This window comes from Grus americana, chromosome 1 (genome assembly GCF_028858705.1).
Source record: "Grus americana isolate bGruAme1 chromosome 1, bGruAme1.mat, whole genome shotgun sequence".
Classification (NCBI taxonomy): domain Eukaryota; kingdom Metazoa; phylum Chordata; class Aves; order Gruiformes; family Gruidae; genus Grus; species Grus americana.
Window position 1 is genome coordinate 38735611 of NC_072852.1, and position 18654 is coordinate 38754264.

Genomic DNA, 18654 nt, shown 5'->3' on the forward strand with positions numbered 1-18654 from the left:
AATAGATGAGTTTTACATTTCGCTATGATTGTCACATGGTCTCTCTGATCTTTCTTATCTTAGGCAGAAGGAATTCATTGGCGTAGGCCATGTGTAATTCCCGTGAAAATAAGTCCTTTCATGTACACCTTCCGGCTTCTGCTCACACATTTTGGAATTAATTCCTCCCTGCGGAAATCCTGAGAATCACATTAATGTATTAAAAAGCTGGAGGTACCCCTCATTTGGAACAATATAGAATCATAGAATAGTTTGGGTTGGAAGGGACCTTTAAAGGTCATCTAGTTCAACTCCTCTGCAATGAGCAGGGACATCTTCAACTAGACCAGGTTGCCCAAAGCCCCATCCAACCTGGACTTGAATGTTTCCAGGGATGGGGCATCTACGACCTCTCTGGGAAAACTGTTCCAGAGTCTCACCACCCTCATGGTAAAAAATTCTTCCTTATATCTAGTCTAAATCTACCCTCCTTTAGTTTAAAACCATTACCTCTTGTCCTATTGCAACAGGCCCTACTAAAAAGTTTGTCCCCATCTTTCTTATAAGCCCCCTTTAAGTATTGAAAAGCCACAATAAGGTCTCCCTGGAGCCTTCTTTTCTCCAGACTGAACAACCTCAACTCTCAGCCTTTCTTCATAGGAGAGGTGCTGCAGCCATCTGATCATTTTTGTGGCCCTATATGCAGCTGATAGTCTTGATTTCGGCACTCTTTTTTAAAAATATGGGGGTTTATGTTATATATCCCTATATCAGAACAGTATATACTGTAATTCAACCACCTTAACTTGCAAGAGACTCACTTCATCCCATATGAAGTAAAGATAACGGAGACCTCCCTGTTTCCTACTGCATGGCTGCAAATACTGTATCCAGTATTTCTCTACTCTCTCTAGACCGTACGTCTAGACATATGCAGCAGAAAAATCCCTTTTTGAATGTATTGGACACCACTTGGTGTGGCTGCTGCAAAATGAAATTTGCCCAAAATTGCTCAGTGTAATCAATATCTTGACACTCCACTGTGCATGTTATGGGATTGTCACAAAGCCTCTGATATCATCACCCCACAATGAATGTGGTTGCAGCAAGTAATCTTAATACCCAATAAAATGAAATGAAATGAAATGAAATGAAATGAAATGAAATGAAATGAAATAAAATAAAATAAAATAAAATAAAATAAATTTACAGACATGAAAAAGCTCTCTTCCCCCTGGTATTGAGGAATTTGTGGGTAGGGCTTTGCAGACTTGCAATATTTAAATTAAGTTTACAGACAAAACAACAAGATATGTTAAACACTAATAACACGGTCAAAACCCACATGGCTCCTCTTAAAGACAATCATGGAATTTAAACAGCAAAATAAGGTGCTTGACTAATATAGAGTCATAGGGGGATACTTTATTATATACAATTACTTGTGACACACCTGGATACTTTTAACACAGAATCTTCTAACTTTAAATAGTTGCATTTCTCCAAACAACAGTATAGATTAGCAAACAGATTAGTGTATTTACTCAGCTTTAAAACAAAGCATTCTCTGAAGTCAGTGGAGTGATGACTGTCTCTTTTTATGCCACCCTGTTTTTCATAAAATTGTAGAGCTGTGATCCAGAGCAGCAGAATTTTACCTGAAAGAAAACATCAGTATTTGGACCATTTTTTTTCCTGAAAGTATTAACTGTGGTTTTCATGTTTGCCCTTTTGTTTTTCTTTCTTTCTCAGCATCTTTTCTTACATCCTTGGTAAAGCAATTGCTAAAAAGTTAAATGACCCTAATAAAACTGAACCCAGGATCAGAACTTTCCTAACAGACTAATCTCAGTTTGCGACTTCATGGTAATTTATAAAGAGCAGTTGCAGTACTGATAGGAACTCCCCCTGTGCACGTACACACACCGGTCTGCCCGGGAACGTGGCAGCAGAGCTGCCCCCTCTATGTATGTCTTCCTGATGAGCCCAAAGCTCCCTCCTTCCAATGCCCCACTCGGTAAATGGCATTTTACAGTTATTTCCTTTGCCTTAGAGGAAGTGGAACAGCGGCCACAGGTATTGTGGCAAAATCTATGAGAAGGTGTACGTTAGAAGTAAAAGAAATTGTCTTCAGGAAAATGACACGTATTGTCCTCAGGATGACTCTTGCAAACCAGGAAAAGGATGCTCCAGCTGGGTCTCTGCTGGAGCTTTGCTGCTACGGCTCTACTGGGAAGTCTCTATAGCCTAGTCTAGTACTGGTATAACACTCCACTTATTTAAAGGGCTTCTCAGCCGTTCATCCTCTGAATGCTCCTGAGACACAAGGAGTTCAGCAGCATTACTCAAGCAGCGCCATTTGAGAGACGGGAGAGAAGGAGGACGAGCTGCCCAAGACCCGCAGCCAACCTGTGGCAGAGCCCAAAGTAGATCTGCTCCCAGTTTCTGCTCGCTCTTCCAGACCTTTCTTTTTTTTGGCACACCCCCAAACTCATCCTGCGGTTCGTGAACCTTAACAAACCTTTCAATGAAGCTTGTCTGGGTTTTGGATTGGTAAAGAAATTTGAAACCAAGGCAAGGCTTTGTGTTGATGTGTGCTGTGCTGTGAAAATTTCACATGCCTGTTTTTCACCCCACTTGTTCAGCCATAATAGCACAGCACAGCAGGCCAGAAAACTACAGGTTTTACTGAACGACCAGGTTTATAAGAAGAAGGTGGTGAGAGTGGCGGGTATGGAAAATGGGTTTTCAAGAGTTTATGAAAGTTACCACTTCCTTTGGGAATCCACATTCCTTGCAAAATCTATTCCTATTCCCACCCATACAATCCCTTTGTTTTTACTGCAGTGGTCCTGTGTATCTAAGAATTTGGCACTACATATTTGTTAACAGACTCTTCATGCGTAGTTTGAATTGCTCATAAAATCCTGTTTTCTGCAACCTGTATGGAGAAATGCAGAGAAACTAGGTTAGCTGAAATCAAAGGAAAGCAATTTTAAGTCTTTCATAAAATTTTAAACAAGAAAGGATAAAGGGCTCAAACAACAGTGGTTTTAATATGTCTCTGGTAGTGCGCTCTTGAAACCAGTTTGCAAGTCAGCCGTGAAAATGTGCAGTCTGAAACATGTTTTCTGCTTGCACTGAGGCAACTGGCCTGCTAATCTTCATCCCAAATGTAGACATATACCGTAAAAAGCACACGGCCTGTGCAAACTCTTACTCAGCACAGTAGTCCTTATTTGTTCCCCTGGGGCTTTTTACTGCTACCACTACCGTCTATAGACTATCAGATTAGTGGGAGCAGAGTTAGACCCGCACATGAGATCCGGCCCTACGCTGTGGTTCTGGGGAGCAAGAGGGTACAAGCAGCTCTTTTACTTTCCCTTCGTAGCCTGATTGTGTTGTGTTTTAAGGAACAAAGCTCACTGTCAAACCGCCATTTAAAATTTTATTGCGTCTACCCGAGCTGTGCTAAAATGGAAGGTAAGTAATCTGCCCCAGTCCCAGTGTTGCTGTATTTTTCATTTTGTCAGTGCAGCGAAGGTGGTAGGCAGACATCTGCTTTCAGATCCAATTGTGCTGACCAAAGAATTCACCATCTCTGGCTGCTTCACACTTCCCACCATCTGTTTAGCACTCCCCAGTTCTGCCAGCGGAAGGACTTGCGGGAGAGTTTAGGCAACCCACTGCATACGACGGCTGCTGGGAGGGCTCGATCCACTTCCAGCAGCCATCTGACTTGAAGGAGACTCTTTGCATCCCACTGCTTGTCTTTTTTTTTTTTTTTTATAGCCATATTGGTTGGTCTTCAAAAAACAACAACAAAGACACCACCTCACCCTACAGAACTTGAAAGAACATTGCTCACGTTCTTATCACTGCTACAACAATATTATGCACAAGCAGGTAGTTAAGTGGGTAGGTAGGCAGAAATACAGATAGATAGACAGACAGATGGATTTTTTTTTTCCTGTAAAGGCACAGTCTTAAAATAAAAGCTACTGCTCACTTACACAAGCAATCACATTTCCTCACACTGTGGACTTTTCTCTTAATCTGTATCTAAACATCCCAGAACAGGTTGGGGTGCACAAACCTTTCTGTCTAAGGAAGCTTATCCCTTTTCTCCATCTCTGTCTTTCAAGTTACTGAAGAATTAATTTTCCATTGCTTCTCCAGAATACAACAAAGGCAATAGGGAGAAATGTCTTACCATTAAAGGAGGTCAAAGTAATCGCTGGAGATGCATGCAGTTTAGGTGTGTTGTGATGATTCTGGCATGAAACTCATTGATCTGACTACTCCTTTTGTCCTTTTTTTCATTCTTCACGACATATGTCGTGCATGGTTAGCACATTTTGTTTCAAGTTTCTTGCTCCCTTGCTTCATCTCCTTCCCTGTATGAACACAGTAGTTATGAGAAGATATTTACCATCCATTCCTTGCACCTCCAAGGAGAACACATAAGGAACAGCTTTCAAAGGCATGCAACATGAAACACTATATTAGAAAGTTTACTCAACTCAAAATTGCTTGTTGATAATTGTACTCTTCTGAGATTTTTCTTTGACAGACTGTTTTTGACGGGCACCTTCCAGACAGCTCTGCAGCATCTAAGCTGAACTGAACATTCTGCTGCATAAAACAAAAGCCACAATCAACAGCACCGGGACATCCCAGCAGCCCAGCAGATCAAAGAATTTTTTTCATAAATCTTACCAACTATCTGACTCCAGAGCAATATTTTTATTTTTTAAGGATATCTGTAACACTGATACCAATTTAGCTCCAAGCATTCAGTCAGCGCACAAAAGCCACTCTTGCTAGTGAAAAGACATCTGAAACAGACATTTTTTATGAAAGAATAATTAATGCTAAGTTATTACAAGGCTTTTTCAGAAATGGTAGCATTAACCACAATAAATTTTAAGCGCTTTCCTTTTTTTCTTACAAAAAATAAAGGTCACACATAAGTTGACCCATTGCACACATAGATCATGATTCCCAATTTTGTTTGAATTACGATTTTAAGGTGATTTTTATGAATCATAATATCAGAGCTGACTGCAATGGATAGGGACATAGAAGGTTGTCTAAACCCTTAGAAGTGTGCTGAAAGTTTCTTTTGTCTATCACACCAGCTAACTTCTTGATTAGATAAAGACCTAAGAAAACTCCTCTGGTGGAGAAGATGGCAATCAAATGTGGAAATCTTCACTGTATGGAGCACCCTGGGGTTTGTTAAATATCTGCAGATCTGCTTGTTGTAAGTGACAATGTTTATTCTTGCAAGTGAATTCCAAGATAGCCTGGCCTCCTTGGGGTTTAATCTCAGCCTTTTTTTGTTTCTCTGATTAGTTGGAAACTGTAGCAGGTCACCCCGGCTCTTTGAAGAATGAAGGGTCTCATTCCAGGGTGAGGCCCAACGAATTTGTGAATGAATGAAAAGTTAATTGAGGAAAAGGGTAGAGCATACTTCAGTCATAGTTAATTTAAGCAAAGCTGATAAGTTAGTAAATAGAAACACCAGTGTATTCTTTCAAGTAGAATTTTTGCTCTTACTGATATCTTAGGTGCTGTTTCTCTGGCCCTTTTAAAGATTGGTGCCTGTCGTAGACACTTTATTATCTAATCTTCTGCCCAAGGAGAGATTCTGTAGTGTTGAGTAATTACAAATAGATGGAGCTCTGTTGGAAAGTGCGTTTACAAAAATAAAAGGAAAGCTCCTGTCCTATAAATGTTGTGATTTTTTTACTTTATCTTCTTAAAAGAGTAAGTAATTGGGGGGTTTTTTTACTAACAAACATTGTGGAAAATAACGTGAATGTCATATGCCATCATTTTTTAGGAAGGTGAATGAAACTGTTGAATCCTTCTAGATTTTTATTGTACTTGCAATGTTTTTTGTAGCCACTTCAGGATTGTGGTAAAATACAAAAAAGTAATAATGGCTTAATAAAAGGCATCTATTCAATATAAAACTGTTACATTAAAGCTAAAAACAAAATGCAGAAAAGTGCATATGCAAGCAAATGAAAGGCACTCTTTCTTCATGTGTACAGAAGTGGAAGAGAAAGCTGTGTTTTGCTAGAGGAAAGCTGCTTAAGAAAAAGGCATAACTGTGAGCTATGCAATAAAGAAAGGAGAGCGGTGAAAAAAGCACGGGCCACAGGCAGCAGCTTTTAAAGCCTCTATGGCAACATTTTTTATGAGTCAGAGAAGCCATGGCAAACAGCTGGAGATGGAATCAAACATTTCTTCAATTTTTAGTATGCTTGGGACTTACACAGGGCTTGCCACCCACATATTTCAGAGCAACCCTGCCATCGCTAACGAATTTAGTCTCCTACAGTCCTCGGAGGTGAGTGTTATTCGCGCTTGGTAGATAAGGAAAATGGAGCAGGAAAAGGGTAAATGATTTGCCATATGTCATGCAAGAAGACTGCAAAAGAGTTAAAAATAAGAGATAATCTCGATAAAGACAGATGACTTGGGGCTGTTGTATGGTTGTACTGGCAAACCTGAGGGGTAAATATGCTTCAGCTGAGGACTGGATGGTATCTCATTAGCTGCGCTCAGGTGCTCCAGACCAGGCTTCAGGAGGGCTGAGATCCTGCTCCCAGGTGCTGCCACTGCTTTGCAGAGTGACTTCAGGTTCCACATGGCCTCCTGAACATCAGCTGCTTGCCTGTCCAAGGTGGGGACCTTCACACAGATCTATACAAAGCCTTTGAAAATAAGGATGAGCAAGAGGTCTTAACTCCTTAGACACAGAACTGAAACTTCGTGGATTCATTTGATTTAATTTCAGGTCTAGATTAAGCTCACTGACTTGGATTTAAAAAATCATAAAAGCAAGAAGTATGAAACTCCAGTTCATAGGTGTCCAATGTACAATTTCTGCAGGTTTCTGATGCAGCCCTGCAAAAGCCCACATCTCCTTCTCCCTTTCCATCTCTAGCTAAGGGAATGACTGCAATTAAAATGTGGTCTTTCAGTTTCCCCTGTGAAGAGCAGGTCCTGCTGATGTGAGTGACTGGGCATTGTCCTCCCCTTGCTTTATATTTATGCATGTGCATATGCGCAAGCTAATCTGCAACAACATTTTATTTGGGGGTCCCCTCGAGGTAAAAGCATTACAGCTGCCACTGCTTTTACTAAAAGAGGAGCCATTTGAGCCATTACAAATCCAAATCCTAACACACGACGTTAAAGGTGAAAGGTACAAGTCCATTGCTTAGCCGTACACAACAGCTACATGATGAGTAAGGAAAATCTAATTTAATTAATGTGTAATCATATAATAAAACTGGCAATGTGATCTAAAGATGTCTACGCTGGCAGAATTGGTTTTAGGGACAAGAAAACAGGCCTGAGGTCCCAACCCTAGTTAGGCAGCAGTTTGAGACCTGCAAAGCTCAGGAGGAGAAGAGAAGAACCTGTGCATTAGTCTCTGCTTAGCTTCACCCTACATCCAAGGCACTGGGTCTGCAACTGCCCCTCACCACAAATATAAATGACTAAAACCCTCCTACATACCCTGTTTACTAAGTCAGCCAGTTTAATTTTTGTGCTTAAACTATGCCACACACAGAAGAAACTGTCTGTGCTGTCAAGGGGATTGCAAACCAGCTGCTTTGCTGCCCTGTAGCTCAGCTGAAGCAGGCATTTGTCTTACAAAAATAGAAACAGGAGTTGCACTCTTTCTGCTGATACCCAGACATCATTATCAGCAAGATAAACAGCAACTGATTAAATGAGAAGCTAAAGTTTTAGTTGCAGGGGCAACTTCTAGCAGCCTTAGGTCATGCTCAATTTAGGTAATCGTAGTCAGTCCTATACGTGACTACAACTAACTAGCATGATTTTAATCGGTTTTTACCATGGACACAAAGTACAAAGGTTTGTTTAAAAATATGTTGATTAAAACAGTAGTAAGCTCGCTTCAAAAGCCTTTTCAAAATTCCATACATGGGTACAGATCCAAAAAAAAAAGGCACCTGAGAGTTGCATGATGCCGTGTTTCATTTTTAAGCCCCTAACTCCAGAATGCAACGCAATACAGGTCTCAACTCCATCGCCTGCCTCTGCTCCCCGGAGCCTCCTCGGGGACCCCGGGCAGCCCATCAGCCCAGCGGGGAGCTGCCTGGGGCCAGCACAGCACTCCCCAACCCTGGGGAGGCTGCTCTCCTGGAAACACAAGGAGGGCTTCCCTTCACCTGGAGGTCTCAGCTTCTCTCCAGGAGGCTGGTTACTAAGCCGTGGTGCCGACAGGCTGCCCTGTTATGGTTCACATAGTGGAGGTTAGATCCTTTACCCAGGCTGAGGGAGTTAGGTTCAGCTCCTTCCTTACTGCGATGGGCCTTACGCCCACTGCCTGCCACCCAACCTCCAGCCCAGCCAAGATCAGGAGCCACCAGGGAAAGACTCAGGCTTCTCGCTGCGGGGCGGGCAGTGTCCTGGTTACCAGCTGGGGTCAGCTCTGTCTACGTGTTATCCACTCGGCCAGTCAATTGAAAATAAGAAAATGCTTCTAGAGATGGGGACCAGAATATGGTGCTCTTCTGTCTCTAGCCCATGAGACGTTTAAACCTTCCCCTTCCTCTGCTGTGGCTGCAAATGCCTTTTGTGAGAAGCCTGGTCTGGCAGGTACGCGGTAGGTGTGTGCTGGCCGGGCAGAGCCCTCCCAAGGAGCAGCTGCTTTAATTTACCTTTTGGCCGTGCGGCTGGGACCCCATGCGCTTCCGCAGATGTCGGCGTGGAGGGCCGTCACCGCAGCCAGGAGCAGGGGCCGGGTGGGAAGCCTGCAGCGGGGAGCCTGCTGCCTCCCCTTCCCCCGACGCCTCTTTGGCCCACAGTGGCTCAAAATGAGAAACTCAGGAAACCCAGATCCTGGGAGTGGAATACAAAGCACATGGAGGAAAGATGCTGCGCTTGTGTCTGCCACTGCCTTTTGCTCTCCTCTGAAAAGAGGGAATCTTTGGAGGCTTTGTTATATTCCCCTCTTTCTTTCTTTCTCCTCCTCTCCTTTTAAAGTTTTAATCCTTATTTCCATAGCTCCTCTGCTATCCACTACATTGGTGTGTTTTTTCTCTGTAACTGGAGAAAGCGTATTTTATTTATTATAGCTTAAGACACTTAACATTTAATTTGCAAGAACTCATTTCCCTCCAATTTTGTTTCCCTTCCCAATTGCCTCCACCTACCCCATCCCCCAGCACCACATTTTCTCCTCTGGCAAATTCCCACTGTGGCCAGGAGCGCTGCTTACCCCCGGCCCAAACCTCCTCCCCTCTCCCCTCTCCGGGCTAAGGCGAGCGGGAGCGGGAAGCACGGCGGCGGGGGCGAGGGGCACGCACGGAAAGGACGGATCCGGCCCCGTGCGCAGAATTCAAACGGGGACCCCGCAAAGCAGCCAGCTCAATTTAAACTTTGACCTTTTCCCTCTCTCTGCTGTGATACACAACAGGCGCTTACCAAACCCAAGCTGGTGAAATAACAGCTTTTTTTTTTTTTTTTTAGTTTTGTTTTTACTAACGATGAAGCTGTGCCAGAGGAAAAGTCAATCTTTTTGATCTTTTGTAAAGCCAGCAAATACCTTCGCATTACCATTTTAGCCATAGGTGTGAAAAATATTTACAGGGTTCTATTTAAAACTAAATAAAAATAAAATAAAAATTGGTGACCAAGTCTCCCTCCACCCTCAAAAATAATAAACCATGCCTTCCATTAACTCTTCTTTAAAAGTTTTCTTCTTTTAGGTATAGAAAACAGTAATTCCCCCTGGGGAATACACTTTTAATTATAGCTCCCACTTTGGTTTTTGGTTTTAATTAGATTCAGTGCTTAAAAAAACTATATTTTAAATTAGTTGAGTTTTTTAATTATTTTAATTTCTTTTATTTTTTAGGTCTTTTAAAAGTCAACGGGATAAGTCTTTTACATCTCCCAGTCAGTTAAGGAAAACAAATGCCATTCCTACTTGATGTTCTTTAAGCTTCAGTGATTTTGTTATTTTAACATCTCTTAAACGTAGAGAACTTTTCAAGATGTCAATTCTCTCACCAATAAACTTAATTAAAATGTACATTTAAATGAAAGAGATAATTAATTCACACCATTCCATTTGCTTATTACTTGACAGTCAGGGTGTATTAAAAGCTCAGACCTGTGAAAAGAAAACATGCAGAAAGAGGCACAAATAAAACAATCGGCATCAAAATATCATTTTCTGTCACCATTTTCCTATGTTCCTATAATAAAACTGTCAACTGCGTGAAGTTATTTTCTGCTTTTTATGAGCGTGGATTATCCTCACTTTCCAGTGAATTAATTTCACTGACACTGTAAATTTTTGTTTGTGCTCGTTTTTCTTTTTAATTTTAGAAGTCATGATAGTTATGGCTATTGCTATATTTAAACACCCCACCCCCCCACCCCCACCCCTGAACGGCCGCCTGGACTATCAGTAACTTTTTCCAGTTAATTCTGTATAACAAGTCAGTGTTTCCTTTGTTTGAAAGGTGACTTCTAGAACTGCTCACTTCCAAATAGGAATAATACCCATTTGGATTATTATTATTATTATTATTATTATTATTATTAATTTTCTTTACCAAATAATCTAAGCCGTTGGGGATTTTGAATGGAATGTGTTTTGTTTCAAGGCAAATAAATAATGTTTGTGGAAAGTCTAATAATTAGCAAACCGCTCTTTTCTTGTTCAGGGGGCTGTATTGATTGGGGCGCGAACTCCCTCTGGCAAAGCCAAGCAGAGCTGGCCTTTCGCTGGCTGGCTGACTAATTCCTACGCATCTACTATCACCAAAAGAAAGGCATAGAGAAACAAAGTTGGTTTTGTCAGCAGCTCTGGTCCCCCTTTGCTCTGCCCAGAGGCACCTCCTCGACGCGGGTGGGCACGGTGCTCCGGGCTCCCCCCCTGGGGCGCTCACCGGGCGCACGCCGGTTTCCTCCCCGGTTCCCCAAAGGAAATCAAGTTTTCAAGAGGCTGGAGCCATGTCCCGTGTCTCTGCCAAAGCCTTGCTAGCAGCCTTCCCAGCTTTGCAGATGAGGGAAGCAAGCCCCAGCAGCTGAAAAAAAGGGGGAGCAAAGCATCACTTTCGGCCAGAGCATCATGGAGTTGTCGCTTTGGGGTTTTGGTAGGTTGCTTGTTTTGGATGGAGAGAGAGGTTTGCACAGCCCGCCTGGGAAAGTAACGATAGGTGATGGGAAACCTCAGCTTCTGGAGATCTCCCCCTTCACCCCCAAAGGCAATCAGATAACCCCTCCCTGGCCAGCTTTCCAGGAAAGGGCAGGTCAGATGACTGAAAAGCGTGGGCTGGGTAATGCCCAAAACATCCACCTAAAGCCTCCTTTATGAAGCTGTTCTTAGGAAGCTGTGAGAAGTAGCTAAGCTGAAGAGCCTTTGTGGTACAAGCTGTCTTTGGCAGTGTGAACACAGTTGATCTGTTCTTGATTGCATGACTGGCTAGGAAATTTTGACTGCAAAGACTCAGTGTGACTGGTGAGAAAAAAAAATGAGAAAAGTACAAAGGCTATTTTGGGCATAATAGCTAGTCATTCTGGACAGTAAGGCAATACCCACATACGCGCACACATCACAAAACATTAGACATATGGAGATGCTCTGATAGCTCATACTGTCTCGGAGTTTCCATTAAAAAGTTCTGCTTTCAGGGATTTCATCATTCATCCATAAGCATTTACTCTGGGGCAAAACTGGGCATACAGTGTCCCTTGAAAAGTGGGAAAAGAGTTGTCAAAAACCTACTACCCAAACCCAGTAATTTGATGCAAAGATAGTATTTTATTAATAAAAGTTCTAACAAAAAAAGATTAGTAATAGAGTAACACGATTACTTTGTGCATCTATACTTTCAGTGACCATCAATATATTGTACTCTTTTGATATTCCACCTCCCACATGGGATTTGGGAAGCGTTTACAAATGATTGGTGTCAGGTAAAGCATAAGTTATCACCATTTGACACATGTGGAAACCAAAGGCCAAAGAGCTTCAGCTTGATAAAGAAACTAATGGCATAAGATGAGACAGGTCACTGAGAATTAGTGACACAGATTAGTGTCACTAATTCTCTAACTTCTTTCTTCCAAACATCACCTCTTTCTTCAGGTACAGAAATGTGTCTCCTTGCCTTTGGAGCAGAAAAAATAAAGACAGATTCATTTGATTTTCGTTGTGATCTAGAAATGTACTTCAATAAATATGTGCTATATCACCTCTGAGACTGCTGTACTCAGGGGGGTTGTCTCTGCGGTGAATGATTGACCATAACAAAAATAGATGTATTGTCACCCTAGAACATTTGAGCTTTAATCTCAAAAGTGGACAGAGTAATGTATTAGAGGTACTAAACTTGGGCAGGTTACAAAGTGTAAGGTGGTATCTGTGCTGGGGGGAGCTTTCCCATATTCACGTAGGTGGAAACACTCTTCCACTTAGCACTGGTTGTCAGTACTGAACGTCTAAGAAACAACAATTCATTAAAAATTAAACAAAACCAAACCCAACACAACCTTTCTACCCTGGGTGATTTCTTTTAAGTCATTAGGACACATTTCTCTCACCTTTTCATGCTGTTTTCCCACAACATAGAAAGGGATCTTATGCTCCTTGATCTCTGCGTATAAATAGAAGATCACTGGGCTCCAGGAGCTGGAGCTTCGGAAAAAAATACACAAGTACTGGAGATGGGCAAATACTAAACATTACAATTTCATTTCTGATGGGCTCACAACCCCAGATGCTGCTGTAAACAATTTCATTTCTGTCAAGCTCGTGACCCCACTTGTAACTTCTGTGACCCCACTTCTGGTCATGACTTTTAGTTTTGGAACTGCTGCTGGAGATACCGAATTGTTTATTTCAAACACTATGCTTAGAGCTGCTAACTCCTCCCCCCCAACAAATGAAAACATCAGGAGTCAGACTCTGAGAAAGTTGCGAGATAGAAAATTTTTAGATACGGTCATTTAAAGCTTTTTCTTTGAGCCTATCTTTCGATTTTAACACCTCCTCCCCTTCTGCCGGAGCATGCATGATAATTACAGCCCTACCACCCTCCACAAATTTACAGTGAGCAAAGTAATGGTGACCTCCTCTGGAAAAGCTCTTGTAAAAAAGAAACCCAACACAGAAATCATGTGCTATCTGATACTGTTGAGAACTCACAGCTTTTCCTTAATGTAGAAATTCCCGGTGATTGATGCCAGTCCAGCCCAGCCCACACCTTCCCCTTCCTCCAGCTGAACCTGCAGTGATTCCCTTCGCCAGGAGCCTGTGTCCGGGCCCCTGCTCCCAGAAACTGCTGGGAAGGGAACATGGGGCTGGAAAGGTGGCTGTCCTGGCTCCCAGCTCCCAAATTTGGGACAAGTTTATTTCCCACATCTTTCCAAACTGCCAACTGTGTGTTACACCTGTAGAGACCTTTTTCTAGGGCATTACCAGGATCAAAACTGGTCTGGTACCATTTTGTGAAAGCTAAGAAAAATGGAACCAGAGAAAGAACTGGGTTTTTTTGCAGGAGAAGGAAGGAGAACTGCCTCTGCAAGAGCAGGGGTTGGGCTGTTCCTTGGTTTCTCTCCCTTTCCCCGAGCGCTGGCAGTGGCAGCGGCAGTGGTGCAGCCGGGCAGGAGCTCGCGAGCAGCCTGGGAAGCCTCCCCATGGGCGGACTGCCGCTAATTAGAGCCAGAATCGCCTTGGCTCGCCAGCTGCCAACACCGCAGCTTGTCTGAGTGGCGTGTGGCCTTCGGTGCTTCTTTATGATGCGTAAAGAAACCCCCGAAATGATATTTTTCTTTTAGCATTAGAAATTCAGGTGTTGTCTGGCTTGGAAATCTCCCTGGCAACCAGGGAGCAAGGGGAAACAATGACATTACAAGAGCCAGGAGAGTGAAAGCTGAGCAACTGAGAACCATTAGCAGAGTTGCCAGCTCTAATGGTTTTCCTTACAGGCTGGAGGATTTCAGAACTTCTTAAGGTTTTGGAGGGATAAAGTTGGTCTGTAGGAGGAGCTCCCCTGGCTGGTTGTTCCCTTTGTCCCACCTGCCTCCTTGGGGAAAGAGTCACCCAGAGGTGCTCCTGCTGCATCCTTTTAAAGGACCAGGTGCCCAGGTCGTTGCTTTCCAGCTGCCCTGTTCTCCTGCTCACCACTTCGTAAAGAGAGGGGGTGCAATAATAGGAGGCATATGATAAGAAGAGCTAAAGAATTAGTGGTAGCTAAGATAGCCGCTCAATTAATTAATGCAGCTAGGCTAAATTGTGTTTGGTGGAAGAAGAGGTGGATAATTAATTTTGGAGGCTGCAGGGATGAAGGAATTTTGTGCATGAAAATTAACCCGCATTTACACAAGCACTGCCCTGGGATTTGAAGTGAGTGGGGCCGGGAGAAAAGCAGCAACTGGTTTCTCTGCAGTAAAGCACAGTTTGCTATTTCTTATAACAGTGCTGTGAAGAACTCTGCTGAAGCAAGTAAACACGGTTCTGACATATTATTCCGGGGACTTAATTTTGAGTTGTAGATACCAGGCCTGATCACCACCTGGTACTTGTATTACGATAAGTTCTGACTTGCTTCATCGGTCATGTTATAGCTGTTTCTTTGTTTTGCTGATTAAAGAAATATTTATGGAATGGCAGCGAATTAAATATGGAAGAAAAGTCTATGATAATGGTAACTCTGTGGCACAGACCATGTAAATGGAGTTGTAAGTTAGTTCTGAAAAATCCCCCCTTACTTTTCCCTAGCTATTTCACAGTTGCTCTGTATGCTAACATGTTCCACACAGGGGTCAGCAGTAGTTAACCATAATGAGGTAATTACAAGGTACATTGAGTACAGATGTATGTTAAGGGACATACATTAAGGATGTAGACTAATGGTGCTGTGGTGACAGCAAGTTCAAGACTTGTAGTAATGTTCTGTACTTTGAATGCCTTTAATATCACTTTTTTTTTTTTAAGTAGGCTTTATCAGCTTTGATTTCTCTGACTACTGTATATATTACCATGTGTCTATTTATCTGTGTGTGTGGAAACTAATGACAGAGGTCAGGAATGTCGATCCAATGATGCAAGACAGGTAATAGGTGTGCTTGTATTTTTTAGTCCAAGCTTTCTTTGTAGTTTTAAAATGAACCCTTTGCTGTTAAAATGAGAAAACATGGGGGTTATCTTTTGTGCGTGTGTGATTTTGAAAAAAATAGCTGCAGAATAGGTGAAGAGGAAGCAACAGGACAATTGGTCAATTGAAACAGCTGCATTGGCCACAGAAGAGAGGAATAATGTGTGAAAGGAATTGAGAATGAGGGCAAAACACATGTTTACATCATGAGCACAGCTCTTGTAGATGCCTGAGCTACCTTAAGGGAGGTAGTGTGAGTTTTCCTGGCAGGAGGCAGACAGCAGCAAGCAGCTCAGCATGGGCTGTAAAACTTGCTTCAGGCTGGCTAAGGCGCTACCTTGGGTGGTTAATCTGTGCTGAGCAATGTACTAGCAACACCTCAGCTGCTAATGCCAGTCCCCGAGCTATGGTGATGTACACCTTGCATCTCTGCAGCACAAAGGCACTGAGGACAAATTCTGAGTCTTCCTTTGGAGAGAATGAGGAACCTCACTGAGGGAGGAGGATGTCAATTTTTGAGCACTTCAGGTCTTAGGATGGTTCAGTATCGATCAGAAATCTCACTCCATCAGGATGTTGCATAGTTAATTTTATTAATATGCACCTAACGATAGGATATTATGATGAAAGAATAACAGAAAAATCTCAGTAGGATATTCTGTATTCAACGTGAGGTTTGAATAGTACGTAGTTATCAATGCAGGAAGTCACAGGCTTAAGAAGGACAGAAAAACTATTGAAGAGCTTAACAAAAAATATCCTATGCATTGAAAGAAGATGCAGTAGAAAAAAACAGAATGTTAATGTTCAATTAAAAGACCACCACCAAGATGGGAGATGCATTTTGATTAAGCTGGCATCCTTAACTTAGGTATTTTCCAAACTGTATGCTTGACTTTACAATTTGATTACTTAAAATTATGATATTTCCATCTTCAGTAATATATGTATATAATACACATTGTGTATTATATATTATTTACAATTAAATCACCACAGGGAGAACGAATCTTCATGTAAACCAACATAACAGAATGAATTTTGTGTGTGACTTGGTTACCTGTTGTGACATACATGCAGATGTATTAGTACACGTGTACCGTGGAGGTATAATCATGCTTATATAAATGCACATATAAAGTGGGACTCTTGTTTACCTTGCTAATAAAATTATCAGCATGAAACTACTGTTTTTAGTAATACTTAAGAGACAATATAAAATTAAACCTGCCTTAAGATGTCAAATGTTGAAACAGTCAACAAAAAAGCCAAACCCTGAAAGCGAACAGAGAATTTCCCACTATGCAGAGTGAGTATTTTTACAACCAGAAGGCACAGAGTTATACTTTCTTTTTAAATCGCAGCTTTTTCCTTAAGCGCTTGGGAGGCAGCAGCAGGAGAGCTAAGAAGCCCCGTGCCCTGCAGGATCGGTACACGGCGGTCCGAAGCTCGGTTGCCCGGTGAAATAGCTGGAAGCAGCAACTGAAGCGTTTTGCAGGACTGCACCATTCCTAGAAATCGCTGTCCGCCCGCCCGCACCCCAGCCTGCCCCTGCCTGCAGCACCGACACGGCTTGTTACGTGTTTATTTATTTCCCCTTCGCCCCCATCCTGGTTCCTTTCACGGAACACCTCAGGCGCTGCCGCGTTTCTGGTGCCGGCCCCTCGGTCGGACGCGCTCAGCGCCGGGTGATTGGGAGCGGGGCGGCGGGGAGCCCGGGACCGCAGCGCCCCGCACGGCCGGGGCAGCCCACCGCTTCTCCGCCCAGCCGGGGCCGGGGGGCGCCGGGCCCGGGGCAGCCTCGGCCGGCGGGGCGCTGAGTCAGTGCTTCCTGTGTCAGTCAGCGGCGGCACCGCGGGTGCGGCCCGGGGAGGGGGCGCGGCGGCCCGCCCCCGCGGAACAGGCCGCGGGGCGGACGGGGCCTTAGTCACCGTCCACGAAGCCGGGGGTGCGGGTCGCTTCCGACCCAGCCCCGCACCGCAGCCAGGGGCCCGGCGGCCTCCCCCTCGCCACCCGGGCGCGGACCCGGTCCTCCCCCGGGTGGGTTTGTGTGTGACACAGCGGCCGTCCGGCCCCGCCGCCCCCATCCCGTCCCCTGAGCGGGGCGGAATCCCCCCGCCCGGCGCGGCGGGGCAGGGACGGGGGGAGCCCTCTCTGGGTCTGCGGCGGTGGAAGGCAATCGATCTTGTTTAGGAGCTGGTGCGCAGCTAACACTTCCTGCAGTAATTTGTGACCATGGCTATTGATTGTCCTCGTCCCGTTCGCTCGCCGCCCCGACGCCGCGCAGTCTGGGGAGGAGGAGCCCGGCCGGGCGGGGAGGGGGAGGAAATCCCCCTCCGCAGCCGCCTTCTTTGGGGGTCCCTGCGCCGGGCCGCCGTTTCCCTTTTTCTTTTTTTTTTTTTTTTTTTTTGGTTAATTTTTATGAATGGACTGGATGCCCGGTGACACATTAACCGTTTTTTCTCATTCTTGGAAAAAGCCAGCCGGCGTGCGATAGGTTCAAACCGAGTTTCAGCAACAGCTCTCCCCGCTCAGCGCGGGCCGGGGAGGGCAGAGGTGCCCCCCGTCCCCCCCCCGTCCCCCGTCCCCGCGGCACCGGCGGCCGCCTCTGCCCGCCGCCCCCTCCCCCCCGCGGGCCGGGCCGGCAGGTCCCGCTCTCCCCTGAGGCAGGGGGAGGGGGGGGCGAGGGCAGCGCTCCCCCGAGGCTGCCCGGGGTGGGCGAGGCGGCGGGTCTCGGTGGCCGGGAGGCTCCTGCCCGGGCGGGTGGCGGGGGGGGAACAGACACAAGGGCCAGGAGGCCAGCCGGAGGAGCTTCGGGGACGGGGGCTCTCTCACGGCGCCCGGGGAGGGGGGATCCCCGGCGGGCTGAGGCAAGGTCTAGGACCTCTAGCCCCGGGCTGGAAGGAGCCGGCTCCGCTCGCCTCGGTAAGGCATTTACGATCTCTGTTTTGCCCTTTTAACTCCCCCGCCCTCCTTCCCCTCCCGGTTTATAGACTGTCCCAGCGGTAGTGACACACGCACGCACACACATACACACAAAGATGTTTACCAGACACAAAGGTAAATGGTTTGTCCCGCTCCCGAGGGCGGCTCTGCCTACTGCCCCGTCCCCAGCGCAGATGCCCTCCGCCGGGCGGGCTGCCGGGCAGTGACACCGCCTGGCCCTGGGGCCGCCGGGCCGCGGCCGTGCGCGGAGCCCCGAGCGGAGCAGCAGCCCAGGAAGGAGGCGCTTGCTTTGCATCTGCACTAAACTTTGCCGCTTACCCGTGTTTTTTAATTTATCTGCCCTTTAAATGCACATCACACCCCCCCCCCCCAATACTCTGTACCGATTTTTTTTTCTTGTTTCCTTTTAGAGATCGACACGGCGCTAGTCGCCCCTTAGTCCCTCCGTTCTGAAACAATATGACTCATTTTTGCAACCTTCTCCCCCCCCCCTCCTCGGCTTTCCTAGGCGAAGCGGAGGGCTTGGGGCGGGGGCTGCATGTTTTCTGAATGGTGGCAAGGAGGA

At 45.1% G+C, this 18654-nt stretch overlaps 1 protein-coding gene and 1 long non-coding RNA gene across 4 annotated transcripts in view; one reads left to right on the top strand and one right to left on the bottom strand.

The window, feature by feature from the left end:
• Positions 1-1440: 1440 nt before the first annotated feature.
• LOC129201600 (uncharacterized) lies at positions 1441-18256 on the bottom strand. 2 transcript variants are annotated; one of them, XR_008575447.1, is made up of 5 exons: positions 18193-18256; positions 6501-6707; positions 4503-4614; positions 4193-4376; positions 1441-2920 (listed from the first exon to the last, which is right to left on the bottom strand). It is a non-coding gene; the product is annotated as an uncharacterized LOC129201600 (long non-coding RNA). The 2 variants fall into 2 exon arrangements; XR_008575446.1 differs by lacking the exon at positions 18193-18256 and adding an exon at positions 8691-8856.
• The window catches only part of HMGA2 (high mobility group AT-hook 2), a 171243-nt gene continuing 169864 nt past the window's right edge, over positions 17276-18654 (top strand). The window contains exons 1-2 of one of the 2 annotated variants that reach the window (XM_054813116.1): positions 17321-17342; positions 17623-18068. The gene's annotated coding sequence lies outside the window, so the exon portion shown is untranslated. Of the gene's footprint in view, positions 18069-18654 lie in introns of both variants that reach the window. The other variant, XM_054813117.1, reaches the window with a different exon arrangement.